The sequence below is a fragment of the Ranitomeya variabilis genome, chromosome 3 (assembly GCF_051348905.1).
Source record: "Ranitomeya variabilis isolate aRanVar5 chromosome 3, aRanVar5.hap1, whole genome shotgun sequence".
Taxonomy (NCBI): domain Eukaryota; kingdom Metazoa; phylum Chordata; class Amphibia; order Anura; family Dendrobatidae; genus Ranitomeya; species Ranitomeya variabilis.
In genome coordinates this window covers 291,409,380-291,433,906 of record NC_135234.1, presented here as the reverse complement: position 1 = coordinate 291,433,906, position 24,527 = coordinate 291,409,380, and positions in this window count along the sequence as shown.

The following is a 24,527-nucleotide window of genomic DNA, read 5'->3' as shown; positions in this document are numbered from 1 at the left end:
GTGTAGGGTGTTGGGTGTAGCGTGTAGGGTGTAGAGTGAAGCATGTAGGGTGTAGAGTGTAGCATGTAGCGTGTAGGGTGTAGCGTGTAGGGTGTAGAGTGTAGCGTGTAGGGAGTAGAGTGTAACGTGTAGCGTGTAGGGTGTAGGGTGTAGCGGGTAGAGTGTAGAGTGTAGCCTGTAGGGTGTAGAGTGTAGCGTGTAGCGTGTAGAGTGCAGCGTGTAGGGTGTAGAGTGTAGCGTGTAGCGTGTAGAGTGTAGGGTGTAGGGTGTAGAGTGTAGCGTGTAGGGTGTAGAGTGTAGCGTGTAGTGTGTAGAGTGTAGCATGTAGGGTGTAGCATGTAGGGTGTAGAGTGTAGAGTGTAGGGTGTAGGGTGTAGAGTGTAGGGTGTAGCGTGTAGTGTGTAGACTGTAGCGTGTAGCGTGTGGCGTGTAGCGGGTAGGGCGTAGGGTGTAGAGTGCAGGGTGTAGCGTGTAGCGTGTAGGGTGTAGAGTGTAGCGTGTAGAGTGCAGCGTGTAGGGTGTAGCATGTAGAGTGCAGCGTGTAGGGTGTAGCATGTAGAGTGTAGCGTGTGGGGTGTAGGGTGTAGAGTGTAGGGTGTAGCGTGTAGCGTGTATCGTGTAGCGTGTAGAGTGTAGCATGTAAGGTGTAGGGTGTAGAGTGTAGGGTGTAGCGTTTAGGGTGTAGAGTGTAGCGTGTAGGGTGTAGGGTGTAGAGTGTAGGGTGTAGCGTGTAGGGTGTAGAGTGTAGCGTGTAGCGTGTAGGGTGTAGAATGTAGAATGTAGAGTGTAGGGTGTAGCGTTTAGCGTGTAGCGTGTAGGGTGTAGAGTGTAGAGTGTAGCGTGTAGGGTGTAGAGTGTAGCGTGTAGCGTGTAGGGTGGAGAGTGTAGAGTGTAGGGTGTAGCGTATAGGGTGTAGAGTGTAGCGTGTAGGGTGTAGGGTGTAGGGTGTAGCGTGTAGGGTGTAGAGTGTAGCGTGTAGGGTGTAGGGTGTAGAGTGTAGGGTGTAGCGTGTAGGGTGTAGAGTGTAGCGTGTAGGGTGTAGAGTGTAGCGTGTAGCGTGTAGAGTGTAGAGTGTAGCATGTGGGGTGTAGGGTGTAGAGTGTAGCGTGTAGGGTGTAGAGTGTAGCGTGTAGCGTGTAGAGTGTAGCGTGTAGCATGTGGGGTGTAGGGTGTAGAGTGTTGGGTGTAGCGTGTAGGGTGTAGAGTGTAGCGCGTAGGGTGTAGCGTGTAGCGTATAGGGTGTAGGATGTAGAGTGTAGGGTGTAGCGTGTAGGGTGTAGAGTGTAGCATGTATCGTGTAGCGTGTAGGGTATAGCGTGTAGCGGGTAGGGTGTAGAGAGTAGGGTGTAGCGTGTAGCGTGTAGGGTGTAGGGTGTAAAGTTTAGTGTAGCGTGTAGGGTGTAGAGTGTAGCGTGTATCGTGTAGCGTGTATCGTGTAGCGTGTAGGGTATAGCGTGTAGCGGGTAGGGTGTAGAATGTAGAGTGTAGGGTGTATGATGTAGAGTGTAGGGTGTAGAGTGTAGCGTGTAGCGTGTAGAGTGTAGCGTGTAGGGTGTAGAGTGAAGCATGTAGGGTGTAGAGTGTAGCGTGTAGCGTGTAGAGTGTAGCGTGTAGCGTGAAGGTTGTAGGGTGTAGAGTGTAGGGTGTAGCGTGTAGGGTGTAGAGTGTAGCGTGTAGGGTGTAGGGTGTAGAGTGTAGAGTCTAGGGTGTAGAGTGTAACGTGTAGCATGTGGGGTGTAGGGTGTAGAGTGTAGCGTGTAGGGTGTAGAGTGCAGCGTGTAGCGTGTAGCGTGTAGCGTGTAGAGTGTAGCGTGTAGCATGTGGGGTGTAGGGTGTAGAGTGTTGGGTGTAGCGTGTAGGGTGTAGAGTGTAGCGCATAGCGTGTAGCGTGTAGCGTATAGGGTGTAGGGTGTAGAGTGTAGGGTGTAGCGTGTAGGGTGTAGAGTGTAGCATGTAGCGTGTAGGGTGTAGAGAGTAGGGTGTAGCGTGTAGCGTGTAGGGTGTAAAGTTTAGTGTAGCGAGTAGGGTGTAGAATGTAGCGTGTATCGTGTAGCGTGTAGCGTGTAGGGTGTAGGGTGTAGGGTGTTGAGTGTAGGGTGTAGCGTATAGGGTGTAGAGTGTAGCGTGTAGCGTGTAGGGTGTTGGGTGTAGCGTGTAGGGTGTAGAGTGAAGCGTGTAGGGTGTAGAGTGTAGCGTGTAGCGTGTAGCGTGTAGAGTGTAGCGTGTAGCGTGAAGGGTGTAGGGTGTAGAGTGTAGGGTGTAGCGTGTAGGGTGTAGAGTGTAGCGTGTAGGGTGTAGGGTGTAGAGTGTAGAGTGTAGGGTGTAGAGTGTAACGTGTAGTGTGCAGGATATAGCGTGTTGCGTGTAGCGTGTGTAGTGTAGCGTGTAGGGTGTAGAGTGTAGCATGTAGCGTGTTGCGTGTAGCATGCAGCGTGTAGGGTGCAGAGTGTAGCGTGTAGCGTGTGGAGTGTAGCGTGTAGGGTGTAGGGTGTAGCGTGTAGAGTGTAGAGTGTAGTGTGGTTTGTAGCGTGTAGCGTGTAGGGTGTAGGGTGTAGCGTGTAGGGTGTAGAGTGTAGCGTGTAGGGTGTAGGGTGTATCGTGTATCGTGTAGGGTGTAGAGTGTAGCGTTTAGCGTGTAGCGTGTAGGGTGTAGAGTGTAGCGTGTAGCGTGTAGGGTGTAGCGTGTAGGGTGTAGCGTGTAGGGTGTGGAGTGTAGCGTGTAGGGTGTAGGGTGTAGAGTGTAGCATGTAGCGTGTAGGGTGTAGGGTGTAGAGTGTAGGGTGTAGGGTGTAGTGTGTAGCATGTAGGGTGTAGAGTGTAGCGTGTAGCGTGTAGCGTGTAGGGTGTAGGGTGTAGAGTGTAGGGTGTAGGGTGTAGAGTGTAGCGTGTAGCATGTAGGGTGTAGAGTGAAGGGTGTAGCATGTAGGGTGTAGAGTGTAGCGTGTAGGGTGTAGAGTGTAGCGTATAGCGTGTAGATTGTAGCGTGTAGGGTGTACCGTGTAGCGGGTAGGGTGTAGAATGTAGAGTGTAGGGTGTAGCGTGTAGGGTGTAGCGTGTAGGGTGTAGAGTTTAGCGTGTAGCGTGTATCGTGTAGCGTGTAGGGTATAGCGTGTAGCGGGTAGGGTGTAGAATGTAGAGTGTAGGGTGTATGATGTAGAGTGTAGGGTGTAGAGTGTAGCGTGTAGCGTGTAGAGTGTAGCGTGTAGCGTGTAGGGTGTAGGGTGTAGAGTGTAGGGTGTAGAGTGTAGCGTGTAGGGAGTAGGGTGTAGGCTGTAGCGTGTAGCATATAGCGTGTAGCGTGTAGCGTGTAGGGTGTAGAGTGTAGAGTGTAGCATGTAGCGTGTAGCGTGTAGGGTGTAGTGTGTAGGGTGTAGCGTATAAGGTGTAGCGTGTAGGGTGTAGAGTTTAGCGTGTAGCGTGTATCGTGTAGCGTGTAGGGTGTAGGGTGTAGAGTGTAGGGTGTAGCGTGTAGGGTGTAGAGTGTAGCGTGTAGCGTGTAGAATGTAGCGTGTAGCGTGTAGGGAGTAGGGTGTAGGGTGTAGCGTGTAGAGTGTAGCGTGTAGCGTGTAGCGTGTAGCGTGTAGGGTGTAGCATGTAGGGTGTAGAGTGTAGCATGTAGCGTGTAGGGTGTAGGGTGTAGAGTGTAGCGTGTAGGGTGTAGGGTGTAGGGTCTAGAGTGTAGCGTGTATCGTGTAGCGTGTAGGGTGTAGGGTGTACGGTGTTGATTGTAGGATGTAGCGTATAGGGTGTAGAGTGTAGCGTGTAGGGTGTAGGGTGTAGAGTGTAGGGTATAGCGTGTAGCGTGTAGGGTGTAGAGTGTAGCGTGTAGCGTGTAGAATGTAGCGTGTAGCGTGTAGGGTGTAGGGTGTAGAGTGTAGGGTGTAGTGTGTAGGGTGTAGAGTGTAGCGTGTAGCGTGTAGCGTGTAGTGTGTAGGGTGTAGAGTGTAGGGTGTAGCGTGTAGGGTGTAGAGTGTAGCGTGTAGCGTGTAGCATGTAGGGTGTAGAGTGACGGGTGTAGCATGTAGGGTGTAGAGTGTAGCGTGTAGGGTGTAGAGTGTAGCGTGTAGGGTGTAGCGTGTAGCGGGTAGGGTGTAGAACGTAGAGTGTAGGGTGTATGATGTAGAGTGTAGGGTGTAGAGTGTAGCGTGTAGAGTGTAGCGTGTAGCGTGTAGCGTGTAGGGTGTAGGGTGTAGAGTGTAAGGTGTAGCGTGTAGCGTGTAGGGAGTAGGGTGTAGGCTGTAGCGTGTAGCACATAGCGTGTAGCGTGTAGCGTGTAGCGTGTAGGGTGTAGAGTGTAGAGTGTAGCATGTAGGGTGTAGCGTGTAGGGTGTAGTGTGTAGGGTGTAGCGTGTAGGGTGTAGCGTGCAGGGTGTAGAGTTTAGCGTGTAGCGTGTATCGTGTAGCGTGCAGGGTGTAGGGTGTAGAGTGTAGGGTGTAGCGTGTAGAATGTAGCGTGTAGCGTGTAGGGAGTAGGGTGTAGGGTGTAGCGTGTAGAGTGTAGCGTGTAGCGTGTAGTGTGTAGCGTGTAGCATGTAGGGTGTAGCATGTAGGGTGTAGAGTGTAGCATGTAGCGTGTAGGGTGTAGGGTGTAGAGTGTAGGGTGTAGCGTGTAGGGTGTAGAGTGTAGCGTGTAGCGTGTAGCGTGTAGGGTGTAGAGTGTAGGGTGTAGCGTGTAGGGTGTAGAGTGTAGCGTGTAGCGTGTAGCTTGTAGCGTGTAGGGTGTAGTGTGTAGGGTGTAGAGTGTAGCGTGTAGGGTGTAGAGTGTAGCGTGTAGCGCGTAGAGTGTAGCGTGTAGGGTGTAGCGTGTAGTGTGTAGGGTGTAGAACGTAGAGTGTAAGGTGTATGGTGTAGAGTGTAGGGTGTAGAGTGTAGCGTGTAGCGTGTAGAGTGTAGCGTGTAGGGTGTAGGGTGTAGAGTGTAGGGTGTAGCGTGTAGCGTGTAGGGAGTAGGGTGTAGGGTGTAGCGTGTAGGGTGTAGGGTGTAGAGTGTAGGGTGTAGCGTGTAGCGTGTAGCGTGTAGAGTGTAGAGTGTAGCATGTAGCGTGTAGCGTGTAGGGTGTAGGGTGTAGAGAGTAGGGTGTAGCATGTAGGGTGTAGCGTGTAGGGTGTAGATTGTTGAGTGTAGGGTGTATAGTGCACATTTTTCCCCATTTCCCCACTGGGTCAAAACTGCTGTTAGAATGATGCGTTTTCCTTCTATTTCCAATGGCCTACAAGCATAAGTGAAGCAGTGAGCAGCAGTCTCTATTAGTATGAGATAACGGAAAACATTTCACATTTTTCCCCATTTCCCCATTGGGTCCTATACTAATAGAAACTGCTGCTCACCGCTTCACTTATGCATGTCAGCCATTGGAAAGAGCAGGAAAACGCAAAAAATGTCAACCTCTGATCATTGTAACAGAAGTTATGACCCAATGGTGAAATGGGGAAAATTGTGAAATGTTTTCCGTTATCTCTTATACTAATACAGACTGCTGCTCACCGCTTCATATATGCTTGTAGGCCATTGGAAAGAGCAGGAAAACGCAAAAAATTTCAACCTCTGATCATTGTAACAGAAGTTATGTCCCAATGGGGAAAATTGTGAAATGTTTTCCGTTATCTCCTATACTAATAGAGACTGCTGCTCACTGCTTCACTTATGCTTGTAGGCCATTGGAAAGAGCTACACCCTACACTCTACACTCTACACCCTAGACGCTACACCCTACATGCTACAGTCTACACCCTACACCTTACCCTCTACACCCTACACCCTACGCGCTACACTCTACACCCTATACGCTACACCCTACACTCAACACCCTACACCCTACACTCTACACGATACACGCTACACTCTAGACCCTACACCCTACACCCTACACGCTACACGCTACACTCTACACCCTACACCCTACTCGCTACGCCCTACACTCTACACCCTACACGCTACACCCTACACCCTACACGCTACATGCTACACTCTACACCCTACACGCTACACCCTACACTCTACACCCTACACCCTACACCCTACACGCTACACGCTAAACGCTACACGCTACACTCTACACCCTACACGCTACACTCTACACGATACACACTACACTCTAGACCCTACACCCTACATCCTACACGCTACACGCTACACTCTACACTCTACACCCTACACGCTACACCCTACACCCTACTCGCTACGCCCTACACTCTACACCCTACACGCTACACCCTACACGCTACACGCTACACTCTACACCCTACACGCTACACCCTACACTCTACACCATACACCCTACATGCTACACGCTACATTCTACACGCTACACGCTACACTCTACACCCTACACGCTACACCCTACACTCTACACCCTACACCCTAAACGCTACACGATACACGCTACACGCTAAACTCTACACCCTACACGCTACACCCTACACGCTACACTCTACACTCTACACCCTACACGCTACACCCTACACGCTACACTCTACACTCTACACCCTACACGCTACACGCTGCACCCTACACTCTACACCCTACACCCTACAAGCTTCACGCTACACTCTACACCGTACACGCTACACCCTACACTCTACACCCTACACCCTACATGCTACACGCTACACTCTACACCCTACACGCTACACCCTACACTCTACACGCTACGCGCTACACTCTACACCCTACACGCTGCACTCTACACGCTACACTCTACACCCTACAGGCTACACTCTACACGCTACACTCTACACACTACACGCTACACCCTACACTCTACACCCTACACCCTACACGCTACACTCTACACCCTACACGCTACACTCTACACCCTACACGCTACATGCTACACGCTACACGCTACACTCTACACTCTACACCCTATACGCTACACGCTACACGCTACACCCTACTCCCTACACGCTACACGCTACACTCTACACCCTACACGCTACACCCTACACTCTACACCCTACACCCTACACGCTACATGCTACACTCTACACCCTACATGCTACACCTTACTCCCTACACGCTACACGCTACATTCTACACGCTACACGCTACACTCTACACCCTACACGCTACACCCTACACTCTACACCCTCAACCCTACACGCTACACGATACACGCTACACGCTAAACTCTACACCCTACACGCTACACCCTACACGCTACACCCTACACACTACACCCTACACGATACACCCTACATGCTACACTCTACACTCTACACCCTACACGCTACACGCTACACGCTATATGCTACACGCTACAGCCTACACCCTACTCCCTACACGCTGCACGCTACACCGTACACTCTACACCCTACACCCTACACGCTACACGCTACACTCTACACGCTACACGCTACACTCTACACCCTACACTCTACATCATACACCCTACACTCTACGTTCTACACCCTACTCCCTACACGCTACACGCTACATTCTACACGCTACACGCTACACTCTACACCCTACACGCTACACCCTACACTCTACACCCTCAACCCTACACGCTACACGATACACGCTACACGCTAAACTCTACACCCTACACGCTACACCCTACACGCTACACCCTACACACTACACCCTACACGATACACCCTACATGCTACACTCTACACTCTACACCCTACACGCTACACGCTACACGCTACACGCTATATGCTACACGCTACAGCCTACACCCTACTCCCTACACGCTACACGCTACACCGTACACTCTACACCCTACACCCTACACGCTACACGCTACACGCTACACTCTACACGCTACACGCTACACTCTACACCCTACACTCTACATCATACACCCTACACTCTACGTTCTACACCCTACCCGCTACACGCTACACCCTACACGCTACACTCTACACCCTACACGCTACACTCTACACCCTACATGCTACACCCTTCACTCTACACCCTACATGCTACACGCTACACGCTAAACTCTACACCCTACACGCTACACCCTACACGCTACACCCTACACACTACACCCTACACGCTACACCCTACATGCTACACTCTACACTCTACACCCTACACGCTACACGCTACACGCTACACGCTATATGCTACATGCTACAGCCTACACCCTACTCCCTACACGCTACACGCTACACCGTACACTCTACACCCTACACCCTACACGCTACACTCTACACGCTACACGCTACACTCTACACCCTACACTCTACATCATACACCCTACACTCTACGTTCTACACCCTACCCGCTACACGCTACACCCTACACGCTACACTCTACACCCTACACGCTACACTCTACACTCTACATGCTACACCCTTCACTCTACACCCTACATGCTACACGCTACACGCTACACTCTACACCCTACACGCTACACCCTACACTCTACACCCTACACCCTACACGCTACACGCTACACGCTACACTCTACAACCTACACGCTACACGCTACACCCTACACCCTGCACGCTACACCCTACACTCTACACGCTACACTCTACACCCTACACGATACACCCTACACGCTACACTCTACACCCTACACGCTACACCCTACACCCTACACGCTATACGCTACAAACTACACACTACACGCTACACTCTACACGCTACACCCTACACGCTACACTCCACACGCTACACGCTACACTCTGCACCCTACACGCTGCATGCTACACGCAACACGCTACATGCTACACTCTACACCCTACACGCTACACTACACACGCTACACGCAACACGCTACATCCTACACACTACACGTTACAGTCTACACCCTACACTCTACACTCTACACCCTACACCCTACACGCTACACGCTACACGCTACACTCTACACCCTACACGCTACACCCTACACTCTACACCCTACACCCTTCACGCTACACGCTGCACGCTACACTCTACACGCTACACTCTACACCCTACACGCTTCACTCTGCACCCTACACGCTACACCCAACACCCTACACGCTACACGCTACGCTCTACACCCTACACGCTACACTCTACACCCTACACGCTACACCCTACACCCTACACTCTACACGCTACACTCTACACCCTATACGCTACAACCTACACTCAACACCCTACACCCTACACCCTACACGCTACACGCTACACAATACACGCTACACTCTACACCCTACACGCTACACTACACTCAACACCCTACACCCTACACCCTACACGCTACACTAAACTTTACACCCTACACCCTACACGCTACACGCTACACCCTACTCTCTACACCCTACACGCTACATGCTACACTCTACACCCTACATGCTACACCCTACACTCTACACCCTACACGCTACACCCTACACCCTACACACTACACTCTACACCCTACACGCTACACCCTACACTCTACACCCTACACCCTATACGGTACACGCTACGCGCTACACTCTACACCATACACGCTACACCCAACACTCTACACCCTACACCCCACATGCTACACGCTACACTCTACACGCTACACGCTACACGCTACACTCTACACCATACACGCTACACTCTACACCCTACACCCCACATGCTACACGCTACACTCTACACGCTACATGCTACACGCTACACTCTACACCCTACACTCTACACCCTACACCCTACATGCCACATGCTACACGCTACACTCTACACCCTACACGCTACACCCTACACCCTACACGCTACACTCTACACCCTATACGCTACACCCTACACTCTACACTCTCCACCCTACACGCTAAACGCTACACTCTACACCCTACACGCTACACTCTACACTCTACACCCTACACGCTACACGCTAAACGCTACACCCTACACTCTACATTCTACACCCTACACCCTACCCTCTACACCCTACACCCTACGCGCTACACTCTACACCCTATACACTACACCCTACACTCAACACCCTACACCCTACACTCTACACGATACACGCTACACTCTACACCCTACACCCTACTCGCTACGCCCTACACTCTACACCCTACACGCTACACCCTACACCCTACACGCTACACGCTACACTCTACACCCTACACGCTACACCCTACACTCTACACCCTACACCCTACACGCTACACGCTACACGCTAAACGCTACACACTACACTCTACACCCTACACGCTACACTCTACACGATACACGCTACACTCTAGACCCTACACCCTACATCCTACACGCTACACGCTACACTCTACACTCTACACCCTACTCGCTACGCCCTACACTCCACACCCTACACGCTACACCCTACACCCTACTCGCTACGCCCTACACTCTACACCCTACACGCTACACCCTACACCCTACACGCTACGCCCTACACTCTACACCCTACATGCTACACTCTACACCCTACACGCTACACCCTACACTCTACACCATACACCCTACATGCTACACGCTACACGCTAAACGCTACACGCTACACTCTACACCCTACACGCTACACCCAACACTCTACACCCTACATGCTACACGCTACATTCTACATGCTACACTCTACACCCTACACGCTACACCCTACACTCTACACCCTACACCCTACACGCTACACGATACACGCTACACGCTAAACTCTACACCCTACACGCTACACCCTACACGCTACACTCTACACTCTACACCCTACACGCTACACCCTACACGCTACACTCTACACTCTACACCCTACACGCTACACGCTGCACCCTACACTCTACACCCTACACCCTACAAGCTTCACGCTACACTCTACACCGTACACGCTACACCCTACACTCTACACCCTACACCCTACATGCTACACGCTACACTCTACACCCTACACGCTACACCCTACACTCTACACCCTGCACCCTACACGCTACACGCTACACTCTACACCCTACACTCTACACCCTACACGCTACACCCTACACTCTACACGCTACACACTACACTCTACACCCTACACGCTACAACCTACACTCTACACCCTACACGCTACACGCTACACCCTACACTCTACACCCTACACCCTACAAGCTTCACGCTACACTCTACACCGTACACGCTACACCCTACACTCTACACACTACACACTACACGCTACACTCTACACCCTACACGCTACACCCTACACTCTACACCCTGCTCCCTACACGCTACAAACTACACTCTTTACCCTACACACTACACCCTACACGCTACACCCTACACTCTACAAGCTACACCCTACACCCTACACCCTACACGCTACACGCTACACGATACACGCTACACTCTACACCCTACACGCTACACTCTACACCCTACACCCTACATGCTACACGCTACATGCTACACCCTACACTCTACACCCTACATGCTACACACTACACTCTACACCCTACATTCTACACTCTACACCCTACACGCTACACCCTACACCCTACACTCGTGTAGGGTGTAGGGTGTAGCATGTAGCTTGTAGCGTGTAGAGTGTAGCGTGTAGGGTGTAGAGTGTAGCATGTAGCGTGTAGTGTGTAGAGTGTAGGGTGTAGAGTGTAGGGTGTAGAGTGTAGCGTGTAGGGTGTAGCGTGTAGGGTGTAGGGTGTAGAGTGTAGGGTGTAGCGTGTAGGGTGGTGTAGGGTGTAGAGTGTAGTGTGTAGCGTGTGGAGTGTAGGGTGTAGCGTGTAGGGTGTAGAGTGTAGGGTGTAGAGTGTAGCGTGTAGCGTGTAGGGTGCAGGGTGTAGAGTGTAGGGTGTAGCGTGTAGAGTGTAGCGTGTAGCATGTAGGGTGTAGGGTGTAGAGTGTAGGGTGTAGCGTGTACGGTGTAGAGTGTAGCGTGAAGCTTGTAGGGTGTAGGGTGTAGAGTGTAGGGTGCAGCTTGTAGCGTGTAGGGTGTAGAGTGTAGAGTGTAGCGTGTAGGGTGTAGCGTGTAGGGTGTAGAGTGTAGAGTGTAGCATGTAGGGTGTAGCGTGTAGGGTGTAGAGTTTAGCGTGTAGCGTGTATCGTGTAGCGTGTAGGGTGTAGGGTGTAGAGTGTAGGGTGTAGCGTGTAGGGTGTAGAGTGTAGCGTGTAGCGTGTAGAATGTAGCGTGTAGCATGTAGGGTGTAGAGTGTTGGGTGTAGCGTGTAGGGTGTAGAGTGTAGCGTCTAGCGTTTAGCGTGTAGCGTGTAGCGCGTAGGGTGTATGGTGTAGAGTGTAGGGTGTAGCGTGTAGGGTGTAGAGTGTAGCGTGTAGCGTGTAGAATGTAGCGTGTAGCATGTAGGGTGTAGAGTGTTGGGTGTAGCGTGTAGGGTGTAGAGTGTAGCGTCTAGCGTTTAGCGTGTAGCGTGTAGCGCGTAGGGTGTATGGTGTAGAGTGTAGGGTGTAGCGTGTAGGGTGTAGAGTGTAGCGTGTAGCGTGTAGGGTGTAGCGTGTAGGGTGTAGAGTGTAGGGCGTAGCGAGTAGGGTGTAGGGTGTAGCGTGTAGGGTGTAGAGTGTAGGGCGTAGCGAGTAGGGTGTAGAGTGTAGAGTGTAGCGTGTAGCATGTAGGATGTAGGGTGTAGGGTCTAGAGTGTAGCGTGTATCGTGTAGAGTGTAGCGTGTAGGGTGTAGAGTGTAGCGTGTAGCGTTTAGCGTGTAGCGTGTAGCATGTAGGTTGTAGGGTGTACAGTGTAGGGTGTAGCGTGTAGGGTGTAGAGTGTAGCGTGTAGCGTGTAGGGTGTAGGGTGTACCGTGTAGGGTGTAGAGTGTAGGGCGTAGCGAGTAGGGTGTAGGGTGTAGAGTGTAGCGTGTAGCGTGTAGGGTGTAGGGTCTAGAGTGTAGCGTGTATCGTGTAGAGTGTAGGGTGTAGGGTGTTGAGTGTAGGGTGTAGCATATAGGGTGTAGAGTGTAGCGCGTAGGGTGTAGGGTGTAGAGGGTAGGGTGTAGGGTGTAGAGTGTAGCGTGTAGCATGTAGCGTGTAGGGTGTAGCGTGTAGGGTGTAGAGTGTAGGGTGTAGAGTGTAACGTGTAGCTTGTAGGGTGTAGGGTGTAGCGTGTAGAGTGTAGCGTGTAGGGTGTAGAGTGTAGCGTGTAGCTTGTAGATTGTAGGGTGTAGCGTGTAGGGTGTAGAGTGTAGCGTGTAGCGTGTATGGTGTACGATGTAGAGTGTAGGGTGTAGCGTATAGGGTGTAGAGTGTAGCGTGTAGGGTGTAGAGTGAAGCGTGTAGGGTGTAGAGTGTAACGTGTAGCGTGTAGGGTGTAGCGTGTAGCGTGTAGCGTGTAGCGTGTAGAGTGTGGCGTGTAGGGTGTAGAGTGTAGCGTGTAGCGTGTAGACTGCAGCGTGTAGGGTGTAAAGTGTAGTGTGTAGCGTGTAGAGTGTAGCATGTAGAGTGTACAGTGTAGCGTGTAGCGTGTAGAGTGTAGCGTGTAGCGTGTAGCGTGTAGCGGGTAGGGTGTAGGGTGTAGAGAGTAGGGTGTTGGGTGTAGCGTGTAGCGTGTAGGGTATAGAGTGTAGCGTGTAGCGTGTAGGGTGTAGGGTTTAGGGTGTAGAGTGTAGGGTGTAGCGTGTAGGATGTAGAGTGTAGCGTGTAGGGTGTAGGGTGTAGAGTGTAGTGTGTAGGGTGTAGAGTGTAGCGTGTAGTGTGTAGAGTGTAGCGTGTAGGGTGTAGCATGTAGGGTGTAGCGTGTAGCGTGTAGGGTGTAGGGAGTAGGGTGTAGCGTGTAGCGTGTAGCGTATAGGGTGTAGAGTGTAGAGTGTAGCGTGTAGCGTGTAGCGTGTAGGGAGTAGGGTGTAGCGTGTAGCGTGTAGCGTATAGGGTGTAGAGTGTAGAGTGTAGGGTGTAGAGTGTAGAGTGAAGCTTGTAGGGTTTAAGGTGTAGAGTGTAGGGTGTAGCGTGTAGGATGTAGAGTGTAGCGTGTATGGTGTAGGGTGTAGAGTGTAGTGTGTAGGGTGTAGAGTGTAGCGTGTAGTGTGTAGAGTGTAGCGTGTAGGGTGTAGCATGTAGGGTGTAGCGTGTAGCGTGTAGGGTGTAGAGTGTAGTGTGTAGCGTGTAGCGTGTAGGGAGTAGGGTGTAGCGTGTAGCGTGTAGCGTATAGGGTGTAGAGTGTAGAGTGTAGCGTGTAGCGTGTAGCGTGTAGCGTGTAGGGAGTAAAGTGTAGCGTGTAGCGTGTAGCGTATAGGGTGTAGAGTGTAGAGTGTAGGGTGTAGAGTGTAGAGTGAAGCTTGTAGGGTGTAGGGTGTAGAGTGTAGGGTGTAGCGTGTAGCGTGTAGCGTGTAGGGTGTAGGGTGTAGAGTGTAGAGTGTAGCGTGTAGGGTGTAGAGTGTAGCGTGTAGGGTGTAGGGTGTAGAGTGTAGGTTGTAGCGTGTAGGGTGTAGAGTGTAGCATGTAGGGTGTAGAATGTAGCGTGTAGCGTGTAGGGTGTAGAGTGTAGGGTGTAGCGTGTAGGGTGTAGAGTGTAGCGTGTAGGGTGTAGCGTGTAGAGTGTAGCGTGTAGCATATAGGGTGTAGGGTGTAGAGTGTTGGGTGTAGCGTGTAGGGTGTAGAGTGTAGCGTGTAGCGTTTAGCGTGTAGCGTGTAGGGTGTAGAGTGTAAGGTGTAGCGTGTAGGGTGTAGAGTGTAGCGTGTAGCGTGTAGGGTGTAGGGTGTAGCGTGTAGGGTGTAGAGTGTAGCGTGTAGGGTGTAGAATGTAGCGTGTAGCGTGTAGGGTGTAGAGTGTAGGGTGTAGCATGTAGGGTGTAGAGTGTAGCGTGTAGCGTGTAGCGTGTAGAGTGTAGCGTGTAGCATATAGGGTGTAGAGTGTTGGGTGTAGCGTGTAGAGTGTAGAGTGTAGCGTGTAGCGTTTAGCGTGTAGCGTGTAGCGTGTAGGTTGTAGGGTGTAGAGTGTAGGGTGTAGCGTGTAGGGTGTAGAGTGTAGCGTGTAGCGTGTAGGGTGTAGGGTGTAGCGTGTAGGGTGTAGAGTGTAGGGCGTAGCGAGTAGGGTGTAGGGTGTAGAGTGTAGCGTGTAGCGTGTAGGGTGTAGGGTCTAGAGTGTAGCGTGTATCGTGTAGAGTGTAGGGTGTAGGGTGTTGAGTGTAGGGTGTAGCATATAGGGTGTAGAGTGTAGCGCGTAGGGTGTAGGGTGTAGAGGGTAGTGTGTAGGGTGTAGAGTGTAGCGTGTAGCATGTAGCGTGTAGGGTGTAGCGTGTAGGGTGTAGAGTGTAGGGTGTAGAGTGTAACGTGTAGCGTGTAGGGTGTAGGGTGTAGCGTGTAGCGTGTAGCGTGTAGAGTGTAGCGTGTAGGGTGTAGAGTGTAGCGTGTAGGGTGTAGAATGTAGCGTGTAGCTTGTAGGGTGTAGATTGTAGAGTGTAGCGTGTAGGGTGTAGCGTGTAGAGTGTAGCGTGTAGCATATAGGGTGTAGGGTGTAGAGTGTTGGGTGTAGCGTCTAGGGTGTAGAGTGTAGCGTGTAGCGTTTAGCGTGTAGCGTGTAGGGTGTAGGGTGTAGAGTGTAAGGTGTAGCGTGTAGGGTGTAGAGTGTAGCGTGTAGCGTGTAGGGTGTAGGGTGTAGCGTGTAGGGTGTAGAGTGTAGCGTGTAGGGTGTAGAATGTAGCGTGTAGCGTGTAGGGTGTAGAGTGTAGGGTGTAGCATGTAGGGTGTAGAGTGTAGCGTGTAGCGTGTAGCGTGTAGAGTGTAGCATGTAGCATATAGGGTGTAGAGTGTTGGGTGTAGCGTGTAGAGTGTAGAGTGTAGCGTGTAGCGTTTAGCGTTTAGCGTGTAGCGTGTAGCGTGTAGGTTGTAGGGTGTAGAGTGTAGGGTGTAGCGTGTAGGGTGTAGAGTGTAGCGTGTAGCGTGTAGGGTGTAGCGTGTAGGGTGTAGAGTGTAGGGCGTAGCGAGTAGGGTGTAGGGTGTAGAGTGTAGCGTGTAGCGTGTAGGGTGTAGGGTCTAGAGTGTAGCGTGTATCGTGTAGAGTGTAGGGTGTAGGGTGTTGAGTGTAGGGTGTAGCATATAGGGTGTAGAGTGTAGCGCGTAGGGTGTAGGGTGTAGAGGGTAGGGTGTAGGGTGTAGAGTGTAGCGTGTAGCATGTAGCGTGTAGGGTGTAGCGTGTAGGGTGTAGAGTGTAGGGTGTAGAGTGTAACGTGTAGCGTGTAGGGTGTAGGGTGTAGCGTGTAGCGTGTAGAGTGTAGCGTGTAGGGTGTAGAGTGTAGCGTGTAGCTTGTAGATTGTAGGGTGTAGCGTGTAGGGTGTAGAGTGTAGCGTGTAGCGTGTATGGTGTACGGTGTAGAGTGTAGGGTGTAGCGTATAGGGTGTAGAGTATAGCGTGTAGGGTGTAGAGTGAAGCGTGTAGGGTGTAGAGTGTAACGTGTAGCGTGTAGGGTGTAGCGTGTAGCGTGTAGCGTGTAGCGTGTAGAGTGTGGCGTGTAGGGTGTAGAGTGTAGCGTGTAGCGTGTAGACTGCAGCGTGTAAGGTGTAAAGTGTAGTGTGTAGCGTGTAGAGTGTAGCATGTAGGGTGTAGAGTGTAGCGTGTAGCGTGTAGAGTGTAGCGTGTAGCGTGTATCGTGTAGCAGGCAGGGTGTAGGGTGTAGAGAGTAGGGTGTTGGGTGTAGTGTGTAGCGTGTAGGGTATAGAGTGTAGCGTGTAGCGTGTAGGGTGTAGGGTTTAGGGTGTAGAGTGTAGGGTGTAGCGTGTAGGATGTAGAGTGTAGCGTGTAGGGCGTAGGGTGTAGAGTGTAGTGTGTGGGGTGTAGAGTGTAGTGTGTAGAGTGTAGCGTGTAGGGTGTAGCATGTAGGGTGTAGCGTGTAGCGTGTAGGGTGTAGAGTGTAGAGTGTAGCGTGTAGCGTGTAGGGAGTAGGGTGTAGCGTGTAGCGTGTAGCGTATAGGGTGTAGAGTGTAGAGTGTAGCGTGTAGCGTGTAGCGTGTAGCGTGTAGGGAGTAGGGTGTAGCGTGTAGCGTGTAGCGTATAGGGTGTAGAGTGTAGAGTGTAGGGTGTAGAGTGTAGAGTGAAGCTTGTAGGGTGTAGGGTGTAGAGTGTAGGGTATAGCGTGTAGCGTGTAGCGTGTAGGGTGTAGGGTTTAGGGTGTAGAGTGTAGGGTGTAGCGTGTAGGATGTAGAGTGTAGCGTGTAGGGTGTAGGGTGTAGAGTGTAGTGTGTAGGGTGTAGAGTGTAGCGTGTAGTGTGTAGAGTGTAGCGTGTAGGGTGTAGCATGTAGGGTGTAGCGTGTAGCGTGTAGGGTGTAGAGTGTAGTGTGTAGCGTGTACCGTGTAGGGAGTAGGGTGTAGCGTGTAGCGTGTAGCGTATAGGGTGTAGAGTGTAGAGTGTAGCGTGTAGCGTGTAGCGTGTAGGTAGTAGGGTGTAGCGTGTAGCGTGTAGCGTATAGGGTGTAGAGTGTAGAGTGTAGGGTGTAGTGTGTAGAGTGTAGGGTGTAGCGTGTAGCGTGTAGCGTGTAGGGTGAAGGGTGTAGAGTGTAGAGTGTAGCGTGTAGGGTGTAGAGTGTAGCGTGTAGGGTGTAGGGTGTAGAGTGTAGGGTGTAGCGTGTAGGGTGTAGAGTGTAGCGTGTAGGGTGTAGAATGTAGCGTGTAGCGTGTAGGGTGTAGAGTGTAGGGTGTAGCGTGTAGGGTGTAGAGTGTTGCGTGTAGGGTGTAGCGTGTAGAGTGTAGCGTGTAGCATATAGGGTGTAGGGTGTAGAGTGTTGGGTGTAGCGTGTAGGGTGTAGAGTGTAGCGTGTAGCGTTTAGCGTGTAGCGTGTAGGGTGTAGGGTGTAGAGTGTAAAGTGTAGCGTGTAGGGTGTAGAGTGTAGCGTGTAGCGTGTAGGGTGTAGGGTGTAGCGTGTAGGGTGTAGAGTGTAGCGTGTAGGGTGTAGAATGTAGCGTGTAGCGTGTAGGGTGTAGAGTGTAGGGTGTAGCATGTAGGGTGTAGAGTGTAGCGTGTAGAGTGTAGCGTGTAGCATATAGGGTGTAGAGTGTTGGGTGTAGCGTGTAGAGTGTAGAGTGTAGCGTGTAGTGTTTAGCGTGTAGCGTGTAGGGTGTAGGGTGTAGAGTGTAAGGTGTAGCGTGTAGGGTGTAGAGTGTAGCGTGTAGCATGTACCGTGTAGCGTGTAGGGTGTACAGTGTAGGGTGTAGCGTGTAGAGTGTAGGATGTAGCGTGTAGGGTGTAGAGTGTAGCGTGTAGGGTGTAGAGTGTAGCGTGTAGCGTGTAGAGTGTAGCGTGTAGCATGTAGGGAGTAGGATGTAGCGTGTAGGGTGTAGCGTGTAGGGTGTAGGGTGCAGAGTGTAGGGTGTAGTGTGTAGCGTGTAGCGTGTAGCGTTTAGAGTATAGAGTGTAGCATGTAGCGTGTAGCGTGTAGGGTGTAGGGTGTAGAGTGTAGGGTGTAGCATGTAGGGTGTAGGGTGTTGCGTGTAGGGTGTAGAGTGTAGGGTGTAGGGTGTAGCGTGTAGAGTGCAGCGTGTGGGGTGTAGAGTGTAGCGTGTAGTGTGTAGGGTGTAGTGTATAGCGTGTAGAGTGTAGCCTGTAGGGTGTAGAGTGTAGCGTGTAGCGTGTAGCGTGTAGCGGGTAGGGTGTAGGGTGTAGAGTGTAGGGTGTTGGGTGTAGCGTGTAGCGTGTAGGGTATAGAGTGTAGCGTGTAGCGTGTAGGGTGTAGGGTTTAGGGTGTAGAGTGTAGGGTGTAGCGTGTAGGATGTAGAGTGTAGCGTGTAGGGTGTAGGGTGTAGAGTGTAGTGAGTAGGGTGTAGCGTGTAGCGTGTAGCGTGTAGGGTGTAGAGTGTAGTGTGTAGCGTGTAGCGTGTAGCGTGTAGGGAGTAGGGTGTAGCGTGTAGCGTGTAGCGTATAGGGTGTAGAGTGTAGAGTGTAGCATGTAGCGTGTAGCGTGTAGCTACACTCTACTCCCTACATGCTACACTCTACTCCCTACACGCTACACTCTACACCCTACACCCTACACACTACACACTACACGCTACACTCTACACCCTACACGCTACACTCTACACGCTACAAGCTACACGCTACACCCTACACCCTACACGAGTGTAGGGTGTAGGGTGTAGCGTGTAGGGTGTAGAGTGTAGAATGTAGGGTGTAGAGTGTAGTGTGTAGCATGTAGGGTGTAGAGTGTAGGGTGTAGCATGTAGCGTGTAGCATGTAGGGTGTAGGGTGTAGAGTGTAGCATGTAGGGTGTAGAGTGTAGCGTGTATCGTGTAGCGTGTAGCGTGTAGGGTGTAGGGTGTAGGGTGTAGCTTGTAGAGTGTAGGGTGTAGCGTGTAGGGTGTAGAGTGTAGCGTGTAGCGTGTAGGGAGCAGGGTGTAGAGTGTAGGGTGTAGCGTGTAGGGTGTAGAGTGTAGCGTGTAGTGTGTAGGGTGTAGAGTGTAGAGTGTAGGGTGTAGCGTGTACGGTGTAGAGTGTAGCGTGAAGCTTGTAGGGTGTATGGTGTAGAGTGTAGGGTGTAGCGTGTAGGGTGTAGAGTGTAGGTTGTAGCGTGTAGGGTGTAGTGTAGTGTGTAGCGTGTAGAGTGTAGGGTGTGGCGTGTAGGGTGTAGAGTGTAGGGTGTAGAGTGTAGCGTGTAGCATGTAGGGTGCAGGGTGTAGAGTGTAGGGTGTAGCGAGTAGGGTGTAGAGTGTAGCGTGTAGCATGTAGGGTGTAGGGTGTAGAGTGTAGGGTGTAGCGTGTACGGTGTAGAGTGTAGCGTGAAGCTTGTAGGGTGTATGGTGTAGAGTGTAGGGTGCAGCGTGTAGCGTGTAGGGTGTAGAGTGTAGAGTGTAGCATGTAGGGTGTAGCGTGTAGGGTGTAGAGTGTAGAGTGTAGCGTGTAGGGTGTAGCGTGTAGGGTGTAGAGTTTAGCGTGTAGCGTGAATCGTGTAGCGTGTAGGGTGTAGGGTGTAGAGTGTAGGGTGTAGCGTGTAGGGTGTAGAGTGTAGCGTGCAGCATGTAGAATGTAGCGTGTAGCATGTAGGGTGTAGAGTGTTGGGTGTAGCGTGTAGGGTGTAGAGTGTAGCGTGTAGCGTTTAGCGTGTAGCGTGTAGCGTGTAGGGTGTATGGTGTAGAGTGTAGGGTGTAGCGTGTAGGGTGTAGAGTGTAGCGTGTAGCGTGTAGGGTGTAGGGTGTAGCGTGTAGGGTGTAGAGTGTAGGGCGTAGCGAGTAGGGTGTAGGGTGTAGCGTGTAGGGTGTAGAGTGTAGGGCGTAGCGAGTAGGGTGTAGAGTGTAGAGTGTAGCGTGTAGCGTGTAGGATGTAGGGTGTAGGGTCTAGAGTGTAGCGTGTATCGTGTAGAGTGTAGCGTGTAGGGTGTAGAGTGTAGCGTGTAGCGTTTAGCGTGTAGCGTGTATCGTGTAGGGTGTAGGGTGTAGAGTGTAGGGTGTAGCGTGTAGTGTGTAGAGTGTAGCGTGTAGCGTGTAGGGTGTAGGGTGTAGCGTGTAGGGTGTAGAGTGTATGGCGTAGCGAGTAGGGTGTAGGGTGTAGAGTGTAGCGTGTAGCGTGTAGGGTGTAGGGTGTAGGGTCTAGAGTGTAGCGCGTATCGTGTAGTGTAGGGTGTAGGGTGTTGAGTGTAGGGTGTAGCGTATAGGGTGTAGAGTGTAGCGCGTAGGGTGTAGGGTGTAGAGGGTAGGGTGTAGGGTGTAGAGTGTAGCGTGTAGAGTGTAGCGTGTAGGGTGTAGCGTGTAGGGTGTAGAGTGTAGGGTGTAGAGTGTAGCGTGTAGGGTGTAGGGTGTAGCGTGTAGCATGTAGCGTGTAGAGTGTAGCGTGTAGGGTGTAGAGTGTAGCGTGTAGCTTGTAGATTGTAGGGTGTAGCGTGTAGGGTGTAGAGTGTAGGGTGTAGAGTGTAGCGTGTAGCGTGTAGGGTGCAGGGTGTAGAGTGTAGGGTGTAGCGAGTAGGGTGTAGAGTGTAGCGTGTAGCATGTAGGGTGTAGGGTGTAGAGTGTAGGGTGTAGCGTGTACGGTGTAGAGTGTAGCGTGAAGCTTGTAGGGTGTAGGGTGTAGAGTGTAGGGTGCAGCGTGTAGCGTGTAGGGTGTAGAGTGTAGAGTGTAGCATGTAGGGTGTAGCGTGTAGGGTGTAGAGTGTAGAGTGTAGCGTGTAGGGTGTAGCGTGTAGGGTGTAGAGTTTAGCGTGTAGCGTGTATCGTGTAGCGTGTAGGGTGTAGGGTGTAGAGTGTAGGGTGTAGGGTGTAGCGTGTAGGGTGTAGAGTGTAGCGTGTAGCATGTAGAATGTAGCGTGTAGCATGTAGGGTGTAGAGTGTTGGGTGTAGCGTGTAGGGTGTAGAGTTTAGCGTGTAGCGTTTAGCGTGTAGCGTGTAGCGTGTAGGGTGTATGGTGTAGAGTGTAGGGTGTAGCGTGTAGGGTGTAGAGTGTAGCGTGTAGCGTGTAGGGTGTAGGGTGTAGCGTGTAGGGTGTAGAGTGTAGGGCGTAGCGAGTAGGGTGTAGGGTGTAGCGTGTAGGGTGTAGAGTGTAGGGCGTAGCGAGTAGGGTGTAGAGTGTAGAGTGTAGCGTGTAGCGTGTAGGATGTAGGGTGTAGGGTCTAGAGTGTAGCGTGTATCGTGTAGAGTGTAGCGTGTAGGGTGTAGAGTGTAGCGTGTAGCGTTTAGCGTGTAGCGTGTATCGTGTAGGGTGTAGGGTGTAGAGTGTAGGGTGTAGCGTGTAGGGTGTAGAGTGTAGCGTGTAGCGTGTAGGGTGTAGGGTGTAGCGTGTAGGGTGTAGAGTGTATGGCGTAGCGAGTAGGGTGTAGGGTGTAGAGTGTAGCGTGTAGCGTGTAGGGTGTAGGGTGTAGGGTCTAGAGTGTAGCGCGTATCGTGTAGAGTGTAGGGTGTAGAGTGTTGAGTGTAGGGTGTAGCGTATAGGGTGTAGAGTGTAGCGCGTAGGGTGTAGGGTGTAGAGGGTAGGGTGTAGGGTGTAGAGTGTAGCGTGTAGAGTGTAGCGTGTAGGGTGTAGCGTGTAGGGTGTAGAGTGTAGGGTGTAGAGTGTAGCGTGTAGGGTGTAGGGTGTAGCGTGTAGCATGTAGCGTGTAGAGTGTAGCGTGTAGGGTGTAGAGTGTAGCGTGTAGCTTGTAGATTGTAGGGTGTAGCGTGTAGGGTGTAGAGTGTAGGGTGTAGAGTGTAGCGTGTAGCGTGTAGGGTGCAGGGTGTAGAGTGTAGGGTGTAGCGAGTAGGGTGTAGAGTGTAGCGTGTAGCATGTAGGGTGTAGGGTGTAGAGTGTAGGGTGTAGCGTGTACGGTGTAGAGTGTAGCGTGAAGCTTGTAGGGTGTAGGGTGTAGAGTGTAGGGTGCAGCGTGTAGCGTGTAGGGTGTAGAGTGCAGAGTGTAGCATGTAGGGTGTAGCGTGTAGGGTGTAGAGTGTAGAGTGTAGCGTGTAGGGTGTAGCGTGTAGGGTGTAGAGTTTAGCGTGTAGCGTGTATCGTGTAGCGTGTAGGGTGTAGGGTGTAGAGTGTAGGGTGTAGCGTGTAGGGTGTAGAGTGTAGCGTGTAGCATGTAGAATGTAGCGTGTAGCATGTAGGGTGTAGAGTGTTGGGTGTAGCGTGTAGGGTGTAGAGTGTAGCGTGTAGCGTGTAGCGTGTAGGGTGTATGGTGTAGAGTGTAGGGTGTAGCGTGTAGGGTGTAGAGTGTAGCATGTAGCGTGTAGGGTGTAGGGTGTAGCGTGTAGGGTGTAGAGTGTAGGGCGTAGCGAGTAGGGTGTAGGGTGTAGCGTGTAAGGTGTAGAGTGTAGGGCGTAGCGAGTAGGGTGTAGAGTGTAGAGTGTAGCGTGTAGCGTGTAGGATGTAGGGTGTAGGGTCTAGAGTGTAGCGTGTATCGTGTAGAGTGTAGCGTGTAGGGTGTAGAGTGTAGCGTGTAGCGTTTAGCGTGTAGCGTGTATCGTGTAGGGTGTAGGGTGTAGAGTGTAGGGTGTAGCGTGTAGGGTGTAGAGTGTAGTGTGTAGCGTGTAGGGTGTAGGGTGTAGCGTGTATGGTGTAGAGTGTATGGCGTAGCGAGTAGGGTGTAGGGTGTAGAGTGTAGCGTGTAGCGTGTAGGGTGTAGGGTCTAGAGTGTAGCGCGTATCGTGTAGAGTGTAGGGTGTAGGGTGTTGAGTGTAGGGTGTAGCGTATAGGGTGTAGAGTGTAGCGCGTAGGGTGTAGGGTGTAGAGGGTAGGGTGTAGGGTGTAGAGTGTAGGGTGTAGAGTGTAGCGTGTAGGGTGTAGGGTGTAGCGTGTAGCATGTAGCGTGTAGAGTGTAGCGTGTAGGGTGTAGAGTGTAGCGTGTAGCTTGTAGATTGTAGGGTGTAGCGTGTAGGGTGTAGAGTGTAGCGTGTAGCGTGTATGGTGTACGGTGTAGAGTGTAGGGTGTAGCATGTAGGGTGTAGAGTGTAGCGTGTAGGGTGTAGAGTGAAGCGTGTAGGGTGTAGAGTGTAACGTGTAGCGTGTAGGGTGTAACGTGTAGCGTGTAGCGTGTAGAGTGTGGCGTGTAGGGTGTAGAGTGTAGCGTGTAGCGTGTAGACTGCAGCGTGCAGGGTGTAAAGTGTAGTGTGTAGCGTGTAGAGTGTAGCATGTAGGTTGTAGAGTGTAGCGTGTAGCGTGTAGAGTGTAGTGTGTAGCGTGTAGCGGGTGGGGTGTAGGGTGTAGAGTGTAGGGTGTTGGGTGTAGCGTGTAGCGTGTAGCGTGTAGGGTATAGACTGTAGCGTGTAGCGTGTAGGGTGTAGGGTTTAGGGTGTAGAGTGTAGGGTGTAGCGTGTAGGATGTAGAGTGTAGCGTGTAGGGTGTAGAGTGTAGCGTGTAGGGTGTAGCGTGTAGCGGGTAGGGTGTAGAACGTAGAGTGTAGGGTGTATGATGTAGAGTGTAGGGTGTAAAGTGTAGCGTGTAGCGTGTAGAGTGTAGCGTGTAGCGTGTAGGGTGTAGGGTGTAGAGTGTACGGTGTAGCGTGTAGCGTGTAGGGAGTAGGGTGTAGGCTGTAGCGTGTAGCATATAGCGTGTAGCGTGTAGCGTGTAGCGTGTAGGGTGTAGAGTGTAGAGTGTAGCATGTAGGGTGTAGCGTGTAGGGTGTAGTGTGTAGGGTGTAGCGTGTAGGGTGTAGCATGTAGGGTGTAGAGTTTAGCGTGTAGCGTGTAGCGTGTAGCGTGTAGGGTGTAGGGTGTAGAGTGTAGGGTGTAGCGTGTAGAGTGTAGCGTGTAGGGTGTAGAGTGTAGCGTGTAGCTTGTAGATTGTAGGGTGTAGCGTGTAGGGTGTAGAGTGTAGCGTGTAGGGTGTAGAGTGAAGCGTGTAGGGTGTAGAGTGTAACGTGTAGCGTGTAGGGTGTAGCGTGTAGCGTGTAGCGTGTAGAGTGTGGCGTGTAGGGTGTAGAGTGTAGCGTGTAGCGTGTAGACTGCAGCGTGTAGGGTGTAAAGTGTAGTGTGTAGCGTGTAGACTGTAGCATGTAGGGTGTAGGGTGTAGAGTGTAGCGTGTAGCGTGTAGAGTGTAGCGTGTAGCGTGTAGCGTGTAGCGGGTGGGGTGTAGGGTGTAGAGTGTAGGGTGTTGGGTGTAGCGTGTAGCGTGTAGCGTGTAGGGTAAAGAGTGTAGCGTGTAGCGTGTAGGGTGTAGGGTTTAGGGTGTAGAGTGTAGGGTGTAGCGTGTAGGATGTAGAGTGTAGCGTGTAGGGTGTAGAGTGTAGCGTGTAGGGTGTAGCGTGTAGCGGGTAGGGTGTAGAACGTAGAGTGTAGGGTGTAT